This window comes from Patagioenas fasciata, chromosome 18 (assembly GCF_037038585.1).
Source record: "Patagioenas fasciata isolate bPatFas1 chromosome 18, bPatFas1.hap1, whole genome shotgun sequence".
NCBI classification, from domain to species: Eukaryota; Metazoa; Chordata; class Aves; order Columbiformes; family Columbidae; genus Patagioenas; species Patagioenas fasciata.
Window position 1 is genome coordinate 8,690,609 of NC_092537.1, and position 13,292 is coordinate 8,703,900.

A 13,292-nucleotide genomic window follows, 5' to 3' on the forward strand; every position below is an offset into this window, starting at 1 on the left:
ATTGCGAGGGATTTCCAAGGTGCAGGGTGGCTGCCACCTTGAGCCTGTGCTGCCCCGTAAGTGCTTTTATTTCTTCCCCACCCACCTTTGCATCCTGCAGCGGGAGGCAGCAGCTGCCTCCCCAATGGACATCACTCATGCCAGGCCAGCTCTTCATTTTCCTCCATCCACTTGATGCTCTCAGATAGAGCATCCTGTAAATCATATTTAAAAATACATTAGTGTAATGTTTCTGGAGTTGATATTAAGTGAGCTTTGGGGACCTGCTGGCTCCGAATTCCCCTGTCTCAGACTAATTTACCGTATATTTCACCAGGACAGACATTTCCATACTCAAAGACCTGCCCTGACCCCTTTTTCTATCTCTTTTTTTTCTTCTATTATTCAGCGGTTTTTAGAGGATGATTGATGGCTTCTGATGTTGATGCGAGATTGCTCTTCTGTCTTCCCACCTACCCTTGTAAAAGGAGAGGGAAGAATAAAAGGCAGATGCATGACATGGGGCAGGCAGAAGCACCAGCTGATCCCTGCCTGCCGGTGGCTTCTCCAGCCTTTGCCGGGAGGCACGAAGCCTTTGGGCAGGTGGAACATTTGATGTGGGGGCTCAGGGCTTTGTTTTCTGCCGTGGGATGAAATGCTGCATTGGCAGGAGCTGCTGCCCTGCTCTGCTCCCCGGCATGGCGAGGGGGCTTGGGGGCATCCGGGGGCTTCAGGGCGCCTGTAGCAGCAGGGATGTTGTTGGGCAGTTCTTAGACCCACGTGAAAGCTGATACGTGGTTGTGCAAGCAAGAAAGCTAAAGCAATTTAGTAAGGGAGAAAAGATTTCTCCCTCTGATGTGCACATGTGAGAAGCAGAGAGCCCTGCAGTCTGGGGGAAAGCTTAGGAAAATGAATACAATAATAATACTTTGCATTTATATAAAGCTTTCATGGAATGGTTTCAAAGCACTTTGCAAATAATACAGACCTGAGCCTTGCAATTCCCCTGTGAGATGGGCTAGGAATTCCTCAGGACCTCGTGCTGCTAAGAGGGAAACCGGGATTCTCCCAAACGTGTGCTTTGCTCCCCAGCAAGGGAGTAAGTGGTTCATTTTTTAAATGTAAAGGCTGATCGTCAACTTCAATATATTGATTGGCCCATCAGATGCTCAGATTGGGAATCTGGGCAGTGCAAACGTGCCCATTCTGCAGAAGAAATCCCTTTAAAGCAAGTGAGATCTTGGTGGATGCTCCTAAGAGGGAAACCATGTGTTTGCAAAATGTACTTGTAAGTTGAAGTCTCAGTCTCCTTGCTGAGCGCACAGATTTAAGGCATAAGAGTGGTTTGTGTCTTTTATCTTTTCTGATTATTAGGCTATATATGTTTTTAGGGTATTTTTTTTAATACAGGTGAAAATTATGGAGAATTTGGGCTTTTGGTTTTCCCAGGTTTTGTTCTGTAGGACAATGTTCTTCACCCACTGAACCTTTGTGGTGGAGGACAGCCTGAGCAGACTTTATTCCATGCTGTGGAGATGACAGCCCACCACAGAGAAGTCCTGGGAACTCTGGTCCTGGTGCCCTACAGCACCCTTGGGCAGAGATGCATCTCAAGGTGAAATAACCATTTATTTAGTGTTGAGGCATCCAGACCTTCACAGGACCCTCTCACACCTCTTTTCCTGATCTCACTTCACTTGTCCTGTTCTGTTGAATTTGAATTCACTCCAAAATACATCAAGAAATTGTAACGGTCATGTTGTTTCAGATCTGGTTCGCAGGGCTGGCAGTAGAAGCCCTGACTGCCATCTGAGAAGGCTCCCTGGAGACAGAAAGCTGATAAAACACCCAAGCTCAGCCCTGGAAGCCGGGCAGACCCAAAGGCCTCTGCTTTTACTTGGTCTCCACTGAAGGTGATTGACTTTGAGTGAGCAATTGCTGCAGACTCTGCAACTTGATCCTGGAGTTTATGTACTGTGTAAGTAACCTTGAGATAGGGATAACTCATAACCTTTACCTGACCCTGGCTGTGCATCTCGAGTGAACAGGAGCTCTTTGTTTGAGGTTTTTGGAGCCATGGGAGGTGTATTTAGCTTGTAGTCATGAATTGACGCTAAACATATGTGCCCAGAAGGCTGCTCCTTCATTTCATCTATGAGTAAGTGTTGACTAATGGAAGTAGAAATTTGTACATGCATTGAATTGTTCTGTGAAATTGGTACCAAACCATCAATAGGTTGGCTTGGGCTTTTTAATAAAATGAAACACTTGTTTTGAGGGAAGAGGGACTTTGGATATTGATAGGTGAGTGATGTAGAGAAGAAAATCAAGTGCAGTCCATGCTCTACATGTTGTGAAATTGCCAACAGATGGACAATTGATTTGGCGTGTTGTAGCCTTCCAAAACGCCATGTGTATGAGGAACATTTGGTGATGGTGGGTTGTGTTGTGCACATTGTACGTAGGTTGTGGCAGGAAAGCATGTGCTTTCATGGGAAAAGGGTGGTATCAAACCAGCTGGAACCAACACCATGCTAGAAGTTAATAAAGAACTACACAAGGCCTATTGCATGGGTGATCCTTACTGGGAGCTAAGGACATGGTGTACTGCTGGATGGTGGGGACGTTCAGCCTGTGTACACTGCTGGATCCCTTTGCTCCAAACCTAGAGCTTCTGGAAGAAGGTGGCAATCCTGCCTAGACTGTGGCAAATCTTCAGATATGTTTTTTCTAATCTGCTGTGGCAGTGGTTCAGCACTCTCACACCTCTCTGCTGGGCGGAAAATGAATTGTGTCAAAAAGCCATGACCTCGCTTTTATTTTTGGGCCCTAGGACAAGCCAGAGCTTTTACACCCCTGACTTTTAAGCCTCCTAAGAGTTGCTAGATGCTGCTAGATGATAACCACTACAAAACCTGCAGTGATGCCGCTCCAGCAGCAAAACACCCAGCAGCGAGGTGGCGGTGCTGGGGCCGGCCAGCCCCCTCTCGCCCCTAGAGTATGGAATTGGAACAGAAATTCCCTTTGCTGCCGGTCTGCTGGGATCCCCTGGGCACTGGGTGGAAGGAGGCAGCTCTGCAGGGCTTTGAGGTGAAGTTGAAAGCAGAACTTAACTGTGGGTGCCAGGGGTTTTCCTTTTCCAGTAGGATGTTTGCACAGAAAATCGTCTCCCGTTCAGCCTCCTGCAGCAGATGCGTGTTCGGTGCAGCCGTGCGGGAGCTGCGTGAATGCGAGCACGAGCCCTTCCCTGCTCACCTGTGCACGGGGGATGTTCAGGAGGATACAGATGGACTTTGCGAGGTTGCGCACACGTGTCCGTGTTGGTCTGTCCACACCACAACCCCTGCCCCAAACCAGCTGGAAAGAACCCTAAATCAATAATCCAAATATCAGTGCCAATATCTATCAGGGAATAAGATGTAGAAGCTAGGTCTGTATTTTTTGTGACATTTTATGTTGTGATTGATTCAGGTTGCAGAGCTCCTATTGGTTTCAGGCTCTGAGCTCTCAGACCGAAGGCCTGATGATGAGCAGGTGGGGTAGAAATGGATTATTGAGGGCTTGTCTGCATGGTTTCCACACACTGATACTTTCAATCCTTTGCATCACCCAATAGAATTAAAAAAAAAGGGGTGAAGAAAAACAATTTACATGAGCAAATACTAGAACTATATCCTATTATTTTAAAATGTCCCTGAGGAATACAGTGTTTTCTGTAAAAGGCAGGGTGCCTGGCTTCATAAACCCTTCTAAATTACCACTTCGCAACAGCCTCCAGCAGCCGTCCGGGTTCCCCAATTCGGTTTCAGCATTTGAGAATTAAAAAGAGCACGGAACACACGCTTTGAAACCAAAGCTCCCGGTGGATCTCACACTGCGGGGGGGGCAGCTGCTCCTGGCTCCTGAAAGCCGGTGTCAGCAGCCCCGCCTGGAACACCCGGATCAGAGAACACGGGGGTTGTTAAATCAGCTTGAACTTGTGGAACCTGTGTCTGTGTGCATTTGCTTCTAGTGGAAAACAGTGGCGGTGCTATTGGAAGAAAAACTAGCTTTAAAAAGAATTTAATTCAGTTCACACAGGAGCTATACAGGGAGCGGGGATTAATGCAGAAAAAGGGAAGTGGTCTCGCAAAATGCCTCCCTTTTGTCAGCAATATTCTGCGTTTCCCACAGCAGATACTGAGTTTTGTTTGGGGAAACAAGCTGAGCCTCTCTGCATGTGGAAGCAGAATGGTGGGCAAGTGTCAGGGGACTTGCAGGTGTGGTTGTTTTTTAGCTTAATATATAATAAGCCTGGGTCACGTCTGCATTCTGGATGAAGGACAGAAGAGGTGTACGACATATGTGTCTTCATCTCCTTTTCAGCAGCCTCTAAAAATTAAGCCTTTTAAAAAATACACCGTGTCTGCATGGCAGCATGGAGTCATTTGGAAAGTTTAATAATTAATGAGGTTTAGCTGTAGCATTTGCCTCTAACGCTGCTGCTGCTCATAGGAGTTTTTTGTTGGTTTTTCTGAAGTTGCCATTTTGTTACTCCTTGTAATTATACTTTTACCGGTGTGTTTTTGTAGATGTCACCCACCTACCCATCTGCGGTCTCAGGGAGACTTCAACCATAACAGCTCTTGATGTTGTTGGTTGCCTTTAGTCTAATGTAAAAGTTCATCAGATTGAATTTGGAGGTGAACTTGAAATGAAAAATGTGAGCGATTATCTGGGAAGTGGATAATCTTGTTCTCTTTTAAATTTTGTATTAAAAAGTATGAGTCCAACCTTCATATAAGATCAAGCCTTATGTGCAGTTTTGTATTTGAGTTTCTGTGCTTCTTCCTTATCATTAGCAGTATAATTAGTTTGTTGAGAAGCTTAAATGTTCCCTGTGTGGTCACTCATCTGTAGTCCTTATATGTGCTCTATCATATTTAGTGCCAACAGCGTAGTTTTTCACCGAATCACTGATGTTGGGAAAACACATCCTCTCCTGATGCGCAGCTCCGGTTACTGGCTGTGCGCAGTAATTGACTGCGGTGGGTCTTTGATGCTCGTAAGTATTTAGTCGCTCACGCTGTGCTCCTTCAATCAATAACCCCCTCTGGTCTGTAACCTAATAGAATTGCTTAATGGATAAAATTTTGCTTGTGTTTCATCCACTTAGCTATTTCGCTCTTTTGATATATTTGCTCCATCGAAATGACTGCTGAAAATGATCCCGCACTTGTCACTAGGCCTGTGACAATGAACATTGTCATATTTTCCTGTGTGTACTGCAGGACATGGGTAACTCACATTCTTTGAAAAGTCCTGGGATGAATATGGCCTCTGCATCAAATCAGAGCTGGGTGGGAATCAGCAGCTGCTGCTGGGGAAGTGGAAACAGGGCAGAAAAGCCCGGACACAGGGAAGCTGCTGGATAAACCTTTGCTCGTATTATCCACACAAATCTGTAACCTGTGCTGCTGTCAGTCACGGGGCTTGAAGAGACAGGACAACCCGTTGTCTCTGTGTGTGTGTGAAATCAGGTTATTCCAGTTAGCAGGTACGTTGTAGCAGAGCCCAGAATTTCCATGCGGGATCAAAAGCGTCCAGCTCGTGGAACAGAGGGAATGGTCACGTTCTAGGGCTAGGGCAGAGGTGACGATGTAGGAAGCTGAATATGGAGGAAATGAGGAAAAGAATAGAATTTAGGCCTTGGCTTCTTGATGAAAAGAGCCGACGGGTTCAGTTCTGCTGACGTGGATGTTGGATGCCTTCCTGCAAGTGTGACTATTTGGGCCTGGAGAGGTTAAACTGTCTACGCTCTTTTGCTTTGCCCTGCCTCTCCCTTCAGAAGAAGAATTGCCTATAAAGTTATTTTTAGATGCCTTGTGAACAAGTTTTGTGGGAAGACAAGCAGCCAGCAGCCCCCGGCGAGCTGCTGAGCCCACCCCTCTCAGCTTACAGCATGTAATTAGCAGATAATCATGCCAAAATCGCAGATTCCAACAGGCTAATTTTATCGTATGTGCTGACATCGGTAAGCTTGTTGAAAGTAAGTTGTGGGTTGTTGGTTAAATGTGTTTCCTCACTTGTTTATGAGCTCGCGTTCCTGTGTTTGCTGTATAACGGCGAGATCAAATGCAGGTCTTGTCATTTAGCAGCCACGGGTGTTTTGATTAGGTTAGATAACACGGGCCATTTCCTAGCATTAAAACTGCATGTTATTAAGACATGGTCACTGCTAATAGTATTTCCAATAACGTTATTGTGTTTTGCTGCAGGGTTAGTGTGGAAGGTGTTTGAGCTTTGATTCAGCAGTATATTCAAGCACATGCTTTGAGGTGTACTTATTCAGCTAACATGTAATTACGGTGTTTTATACATTTATAAATATGTATGTGCCTTCTGAAATTGAGCTGTAACTTCCCATGATCTAAATAGGAATTAAACATATATTTTTAAAGCTACATTTATACTTAGTTTTGCTAACTTAGAACCTCAGTAACTACTGCAGTTTTCTTTAGCAGAGAAAAATATGATGTGTCTGATGGTTGGGCTGAACAGCCTTCAGGACCTGCATACCTCTCTTCCTGATGTGATAAAATAAAGATACTTCTTAATAGAAAACACAGCCCAGAGTCATCCATCTGGGTACAATAAATCTGAGACAGGTAGATACAATAAAAACTATCGCTATTTCCTCCTGATAATAGGAAGATTAAGTTGGCCAAGGTTACAGGGTCAGAAATAGGCTCAGTAACAGGAATCTTGGGGAAAAATGACCTGAAGAATGTGAGAAATGAGCCCGACCTCCTGCTGCCTGATTTCTTGCCCACGGGCTTGGAAAATCTGACTTTTGGAGAGGTACCAGTGGGCAGAGGTGATCCGGGCTGTCCAGAGGTCAGCCAGGGAAAGGGAGCGTTCAGGTTCCCTTGGTTCACAGAAATGCACTTTGTAGGGTGGGTTTCTTCACTCAAGGGCATTTGAAGCTGTTGTGGAGAACTGAAGCTTGGGAACAACGGTGCGGTGGCCAGAGGAAAGGTGGGGGGACACACCTACGAGATCTTTCCCACTTACTGGTGTCTCTGGTTTTGCATCAGGACTCATAAGGAATAGTATCATCCACCAAAATGGTTCTCAGCTCCTGCCCAAGCCTCTTCCCTGCGATGTTTTGCATCTGACTGTATAGAAGCAGATGTCAGGTGAGGTTATCAACCTCCCTCAGGTGAAGATTGAGTGTTTTGTAGGAGAGGATAGACCTTTATAACCTGTTTTTATTTTCTGAACACTTACCAGGACAAAAAGTGTCTGTAGCTGAATTAAACAGACTTTGAGGATTTGCTGCAGTATTTATCCTAATTTATCCTCTCTATTTATCCATGTGGTTCTTGGCTATAAGGTCTTCCGTATAGTCGCACCTGTGAGTTTGGATCTATGTGGTAGTATCTTGTGGTTTCAGGCTGAATAAGGAAAGCAATGGGCGAAGTAATAGTTCAAGCTGAAGCAATAAAAACCCAAAGTGACCCTTTGCTTGATAGGCCAGCGAGTAAATATTTGTCTAGGAGTTAAACTTGGTTCCTTTTTTCCCCCTAATCACAATGGAGGCTGCATTCACAGAGGAAATATCCCTTGGGAAAGCCAGCCAGAATCACTGGGCTCCAGGCATGTTCGAGTACTCTGTCTGCCTGTCATATGGCAAATGAATTCAATGGCAGAATATGGCACCGTTGCCTCAAGCAGGCAAGTGCCATTCCGCTGGAAGCACAGTTCACCATCGTGTCAGGGTAGCGATGACTTGATATCTTGCAGGCAGGAGATGCGGCAGTAGCTCCAGAAATGAGATTGCAAATCTAGTTCCATCACAAGTCCTCATTTTCCCACCCCTCCATCTAAAGTTCACTTGGAAGCGGTCACTGACCGCTCCATCCGTTCAGATGCAGGCCGTCTGAATTCACGAGTCTCGTCCATGTTTCCTTTGACACCATTTTTTGTTGTCTAAAGCTGTTTGTTGCTCTTGAGGGAGAAAATGTCCTGTTAGTGGAAGCATCACCATGTTTTCATTTGGGCAGATACTGATGAGAGATGGGACAGTTACCAAGGAGAGAGCCTGTCCCATAACATTGGGGTGTGATGGCACTTGTTTGCACATGTATTTTTACCAGTTGCTTGTCAAGAACTTGAGTTCCTCCATAGCAGAGGGAGGTGGGAGGAGGAAAAACCCCCAGCACTCACATAGGGTGTGTTGGGGTTCATTCCAGAGCTGTCTGGCGGGACAGTGCTGGTGTCCAAGCCCTGGGCACACATAGGGACAGAACCTGCTCAGCTCTCTCTGCCATCCTTGGAAGCTGAACTCTTCCAATGAAACACTGTGGAGAAAATGATGAATTCTCATAAAAGCATGATTAATTAGAGTTGGTTTTAGTCGGATCTATTTATTGCCCAGCTCTCTCAAGAATCACAAATTATTAGAAATTAATTATATCCACCCTTTTGACTGGGCTTCCAAGTCAGATCTGAAGACAGACAGAAAAGTTACTGGTGGTAGTTCAGATTCTGCCAAAAACCTCATGAGAACCAGCTACTGAGATTTCTGTGTTTAAGCACTGACAGATGGAAATGGTATCTGATGCTTTAGCGTTCTTTAATTGAGCGCTCAAAGGCATGACAAGGTCCAATGGCTGGAAACTGAAGCCAGAAAAATTCAAATTGGGAATAAGGTACAAATTTTTAACAGCGCGAGTAATTAACCTCTGGAACAGTTTACTGGGGTGTGTGATGGATTCTCCATGGTTTGATCTCTTCAAATCAAGAATGCATGTCTTCCTCAGAAATACTCCGTATTTCTCAAACGGAAGTGAAGGAGCTCAATACAGACTTTTGTTGTTGTTGTTAATTGCAGTTGTATGACCTGTACAATGCAGGTCAGCCATCATGGCTGAGAGATAAGAATCTGTGAATCTAAACCCAAATGTGATCCCTTGCTTCCAAGCCGTGCATTTAAACTTAATCTGGACCTAAATTTCCCCCCATCATTCCATCTGCTCGGAGAAACAGAGGGGATTTTCTGAGGCGGTAATTTGGAGAGTTTAACGTGGTCTTTTCTTCTCAACCCAAGAAGGTCTATGGGGATTTTGGCTGAGATGCTGAAGAACTTGAACCTGCACTTTGGGCTGTGCAGAATGGCTCTTTCTCAGCCCAGGTCTCAGGTGGGTGTTAAAGTCCGAGTTTATGTGCTGGTGCCGTGCTCAGGGGTGTTGCTGAGCAGTTGCACCTTGGGGAGCCTGGTATTCACTCCTCAGTTCCTCCTGGCTCCAGGGACACTTTTCCACCCTGCTTGTAATTATGGGGATTTTGCTCATCTTTAGAGTTAAATTTATCTCTGAGCCACGTGGCTCTTATGCTCTCTGGAGTCAATTAGTGGTGCTGCAAAAGGTGAATCGTGAAGCGCATCGTTAAGAGTGGCGCACGGGTAGAAAAAAGTAAGACCGGGAATGTTCCAGGCACCTCCTTTTTGCTGAGGTTACACACGCTATTTCACCGGTTTCACTTTTTAATGGCACATTGTAACGACCGGTGTCTCGGCCACAGGGATTGGATCCTGTTGCCAAGAAAAACTGGCAAGACAGAAGGTGGAAGAGATCCATTAATTGGCTCCAAGTACCAATTTCTCTAGAGGGACTTTTCTTAACAGAGAGAAACTGTTCTACACTGCAGGGGCAAAGCATACCTGCAGAGCAAATGGCTTTTCTGAGTCTGAAGACATCTACAGACCATGGTAATAATGCAGCAGAAATATCAGAGCTTGGTTTTAAGGGACACCTGAGAATGCAAAGGAATTGCTCTTTATTAAAAAGCCCAGACCAGAGTCTCTCTCGGTGCATATCGAATGCAGCTTCTTTCACAAGGATCCTTTGCTGGAGTGGGGAGGAGGGAGGCGGGTGGCCAAGAGATGACAGGGAGGGGTTTTAACCCTTAAGGGCTTTCTCTTGAAGACTTGGCTTTGCAAAGATGTCAGTGCCACAGCAGCATCTCCTCACCCACCAGCAAGTTATTTGCTGTGTGTGTAGAGAGCAGCCGGACGCTTTTGGGGAGAGTTGTTTGTGTCTCTGCAGTTTCACTGTGTTAAAGCCGATCATCCTGCAGATTCTGGGTTGGAGAGAGAATGTACAGGGAAGTCTTTGCATGAGCTTCCTAGGCCCAGTCTTACAAACCTGGGCAGCCTCAGGACTGTTTTGTTGTGTATCATGTGCTTGTTGCGGTGCTGAGAGATGCTCTTAGCTTTGGGAGAGCATCTGGCAAAGATTGACACAGCATTAGGGGCTGCTTCGCTGCAGCCATGGGTCCTCATTTTAATTGTTTTGGTGGTATCCTTGTCAGACAAGCCTTTTGGGGTCTGATTACACCAGTGTCTTCTCTGCAGAACTGAATGTGCCAGCAGAAGGTTTCACTCATGTTGCCTGTTGCAGCGTGTTTGCTGCTTTACTGATCTGAATCTTTGACCCTCTGCACAGAGACAAAACCTTCATTTCCTCCTTTGTCCCCAGTTATTTTCCTTCAATCCGTGCGTGACATCCCTTATCGCTTTTATAGAATTCCTTGCTGCTGACTTATGGCCATTAATGCTTCTTGTCTTCCATGGGAAGAATTTCCCATTTATTTATTACTTTATGATTTGGCTTGCACTTGTCCTCCAAACCAGAGCAGCTTTTAGCCAGCACAGCCCTTCTTTTCCATGGGGTGGTGGTTCCTCTGCATAGACAGGAAAATGGTCTTGAACAGTTCCCAATTATCAGTCACAGATTCCTGCTTGAATTCTTTCTCCCAATTGTTTTGCTTTGTAATTATTTTCAGCTTTGTTAAGCTGGCCTTTTAAATCATCAAGTAGATACATTACTCGTTTGGACTTTATTCTATTTGCACATAACGAATGTAATCAAATCAGTCTCTTGTACCTAAGCCGCTACTATATTTTTACATTCTGTCATCAGTTCCCCTTGATCTGTAAAAATGAGGCCTAATATAGAATTTCTTCTCTGTTAGATGTGATAGTTTTTGTGTCTGGATATTTTCAAGTATAATTTTAGGAATTCCGAGCACATTTTTAGTATTTGCACACAAGGCTCCAACATATGGCTTTCCAAATTGAAATCCCCATAGAAATGCAGCTCTTTTCCGTGAGTGATGTAACTGTGTTTACAATAGATCAGCCCTACATGAAAATGATAGCGTTGTTAGTAATACTGTACAGCGTTTTGAAGAGTTCAATATATATTTCTATTGCTTACAGGGAAAAGGCAGATTGTGTGACCATGTCCTTTAACAATGAAACACCTTTTATATTGAAAGAATATTGTATAGCATCTCTTAATTAGAGACAATAAATACCAGCAAGTTACAGCTGTGCAGAAGAAGTTTGGTTTTGAACCATTATTTTTTAAGGGATAAACAAAGTGGCTCACATAACTACGGATTTTTCTGCCTGACATTAATCCTAGACAAAATAATGGAATTGCTGATAGGGCATGTAATTAGTAAAGAATTAAAGGGATTAATGTAAGTAGTGTCAATCAACATGGGCTTATAGAATATGGTTCTTGTCTAATTAGATTTTTTTTTTTCAGGAAGATTACAAGTTGTGTTGATAAATGTAATAGTGCTGATGTGATGAACTTCTGGAGAGGTCTCAGGATCCTGGTCCAGACTCCCGGCTGACCCGGCGCTGAGGAACAGGCTGAACCAGGTGACCTCCCCAGGCCCCTTCCAACCCGAATCACCCTGTGATCCCATGAAAGTGTTGCCTTGGCCAGGAATAACTTCTTATACAAGGCTGGAATGATAGAAAACCAACTGGGCACCTCTGAAACAGATAAGAAACTGCTATAGTCTCCAGTTTTAAATGGGAATTTGTCGGTGAGTAGACGTCCTTCTAATGGAGTCCTGGATGTATCACAGACTTATCTTTGAGAAGTCAAAACCTGAAGAAGAGATAACTGAAGTGAAAGACAGATCACCAGTACAGAATGATTTAGATCCCATTAGTAACCCGGATGAAGACAAGCGACGTGTTTTAATAGCAGCCACATAGAGCTGCACATATCATAGAAAGTGATGACTCTGAAAACTGTGTGAAGCTGTGAGGACCATCAGCTCAAGTGACAAAGAGGGGAAATGTCATCTTTAGGTGTATGAAAAGAGGACTATTTGAGACAAGGCAGAAGATGCTGCTCCCGCACTTTCCAGTTGTGACTTTGGTACTTCAAGGACGATGTTGATAAATTGGAGAGAACTGAGAAAAAAAGAGTTTTAAGAATTGTTAAATGGTTGGAGGCACATCTGCCCACCGGAGACTGAAGGAGATGGTTTCCATTGTCTAACAAAGAAGAAGGTGACAGGGAGATTGAATGCTCTGGTGGAGAGAAACATCAATACAGTGAAAAGGCTGACTTCAGTCCAGCAAACAAACATGCAGTAAAGACCAAGGAGAGAGATACTGAAGTTAGGTGAACTCAGACTAGATGTAAACCACGTTTTCAGCAGTGAGAGCAATTAACCACTCACAAGAGCGCACCAAGAAACATGAAGCTTTCTGTTTCATTGGAAATTTTTACATGTTTTTCTTTTCCTAAAATACCTGCACTAGTTTTAGAAGGAATCAGTTCTGGGAAGTCTTCTGGATTGGATTATGTAGGGGGGTCAGAAGTGAAAATCACAGTGGTCTTGTCTGGTTTTGTCATCGATAAATCCAACAACCCCTGACACTGTGCCTGGTACCGGCTCAGCTCCCTGTGTGTCGCAGTGTAAAACAAGAGGTGATTTCACGAAAATAGCCTGATCTGGAAGTGAATTAGGAGTTTTATTTGTTTCTTACCCGCTTAGATGAGGATTTCCAGAAGAACCAATGAACCGGGGACTGAATTTTCTGAAAACCTTGTTATTTATTAAAGCGTTCCAGATACAGTTTAATTCACTTAGCTTTGTATTGATTCCTTCTGCCTGCAGACGAGAAGCGCATCCACGCAGACAAGCGGCTCGCCGGGCTCCTCGCATCGCTGCGTCCCCTGGGAGCCCCTTTCAGGGGACATCTCCAGACCATTTGTGCAGCCACTTAACTCTGTTTAGAAAGGTACAGAGCTAAATCAATGCAAATCCCAGAAGTGTGGACATTTTAAAATCCAGTTACATGTTTTAAATCACTTCAGGCTTTATGCTTTTGTAATCTAACCCTTTGGTGCAGCGTGCTGGGGACTCCCAGGTAAGATCGGTCTGTGCAGAGCAGATCTGTCCCCTGTCAACCCACAGTGTCAGCGGGAGGTGACACCTCAGATGAGATGCCACGT

General features: G+C 44.7%; 2 long non-coding RNA genes across 2 annotated transcripts in view; both read left to right on the top strand.

The window, feature by feature from the left end:
- LOC136109818 (uncharacterized) overlaps positions 1-1,843 on the top strand; it is a 116,770-nt gene extending 114,927 nt beyond the window's left edge. Inside the window, exon 7 of the long non-coding RNA XR_011741805.1 lies at positions 1,748-1,843. This is a non-coding gene — a long non-coding RNA (uncharacterized lncRNA). The remainder of the gene's footprint in view (positions 1-1,747) is intronic.
- A 35-nt stretch (positions 1,844-1,878) lies between these two features.
- Positions 1,879-13,292, top strand: part of LOC136109453 (uncharacterized) — a 90,703-nt gene continuing 79,289 nt past the window's right edge. Inside the window, exon 1 of the long non-coding RNA XR_010652503.2 lies at positions 1,879-1,957. This is a non-coding gene — a long non-coding RNA (uncharacterized lncRNA). The remainder of the gene's footprint in view (positions 1,958-13,292) is intronic.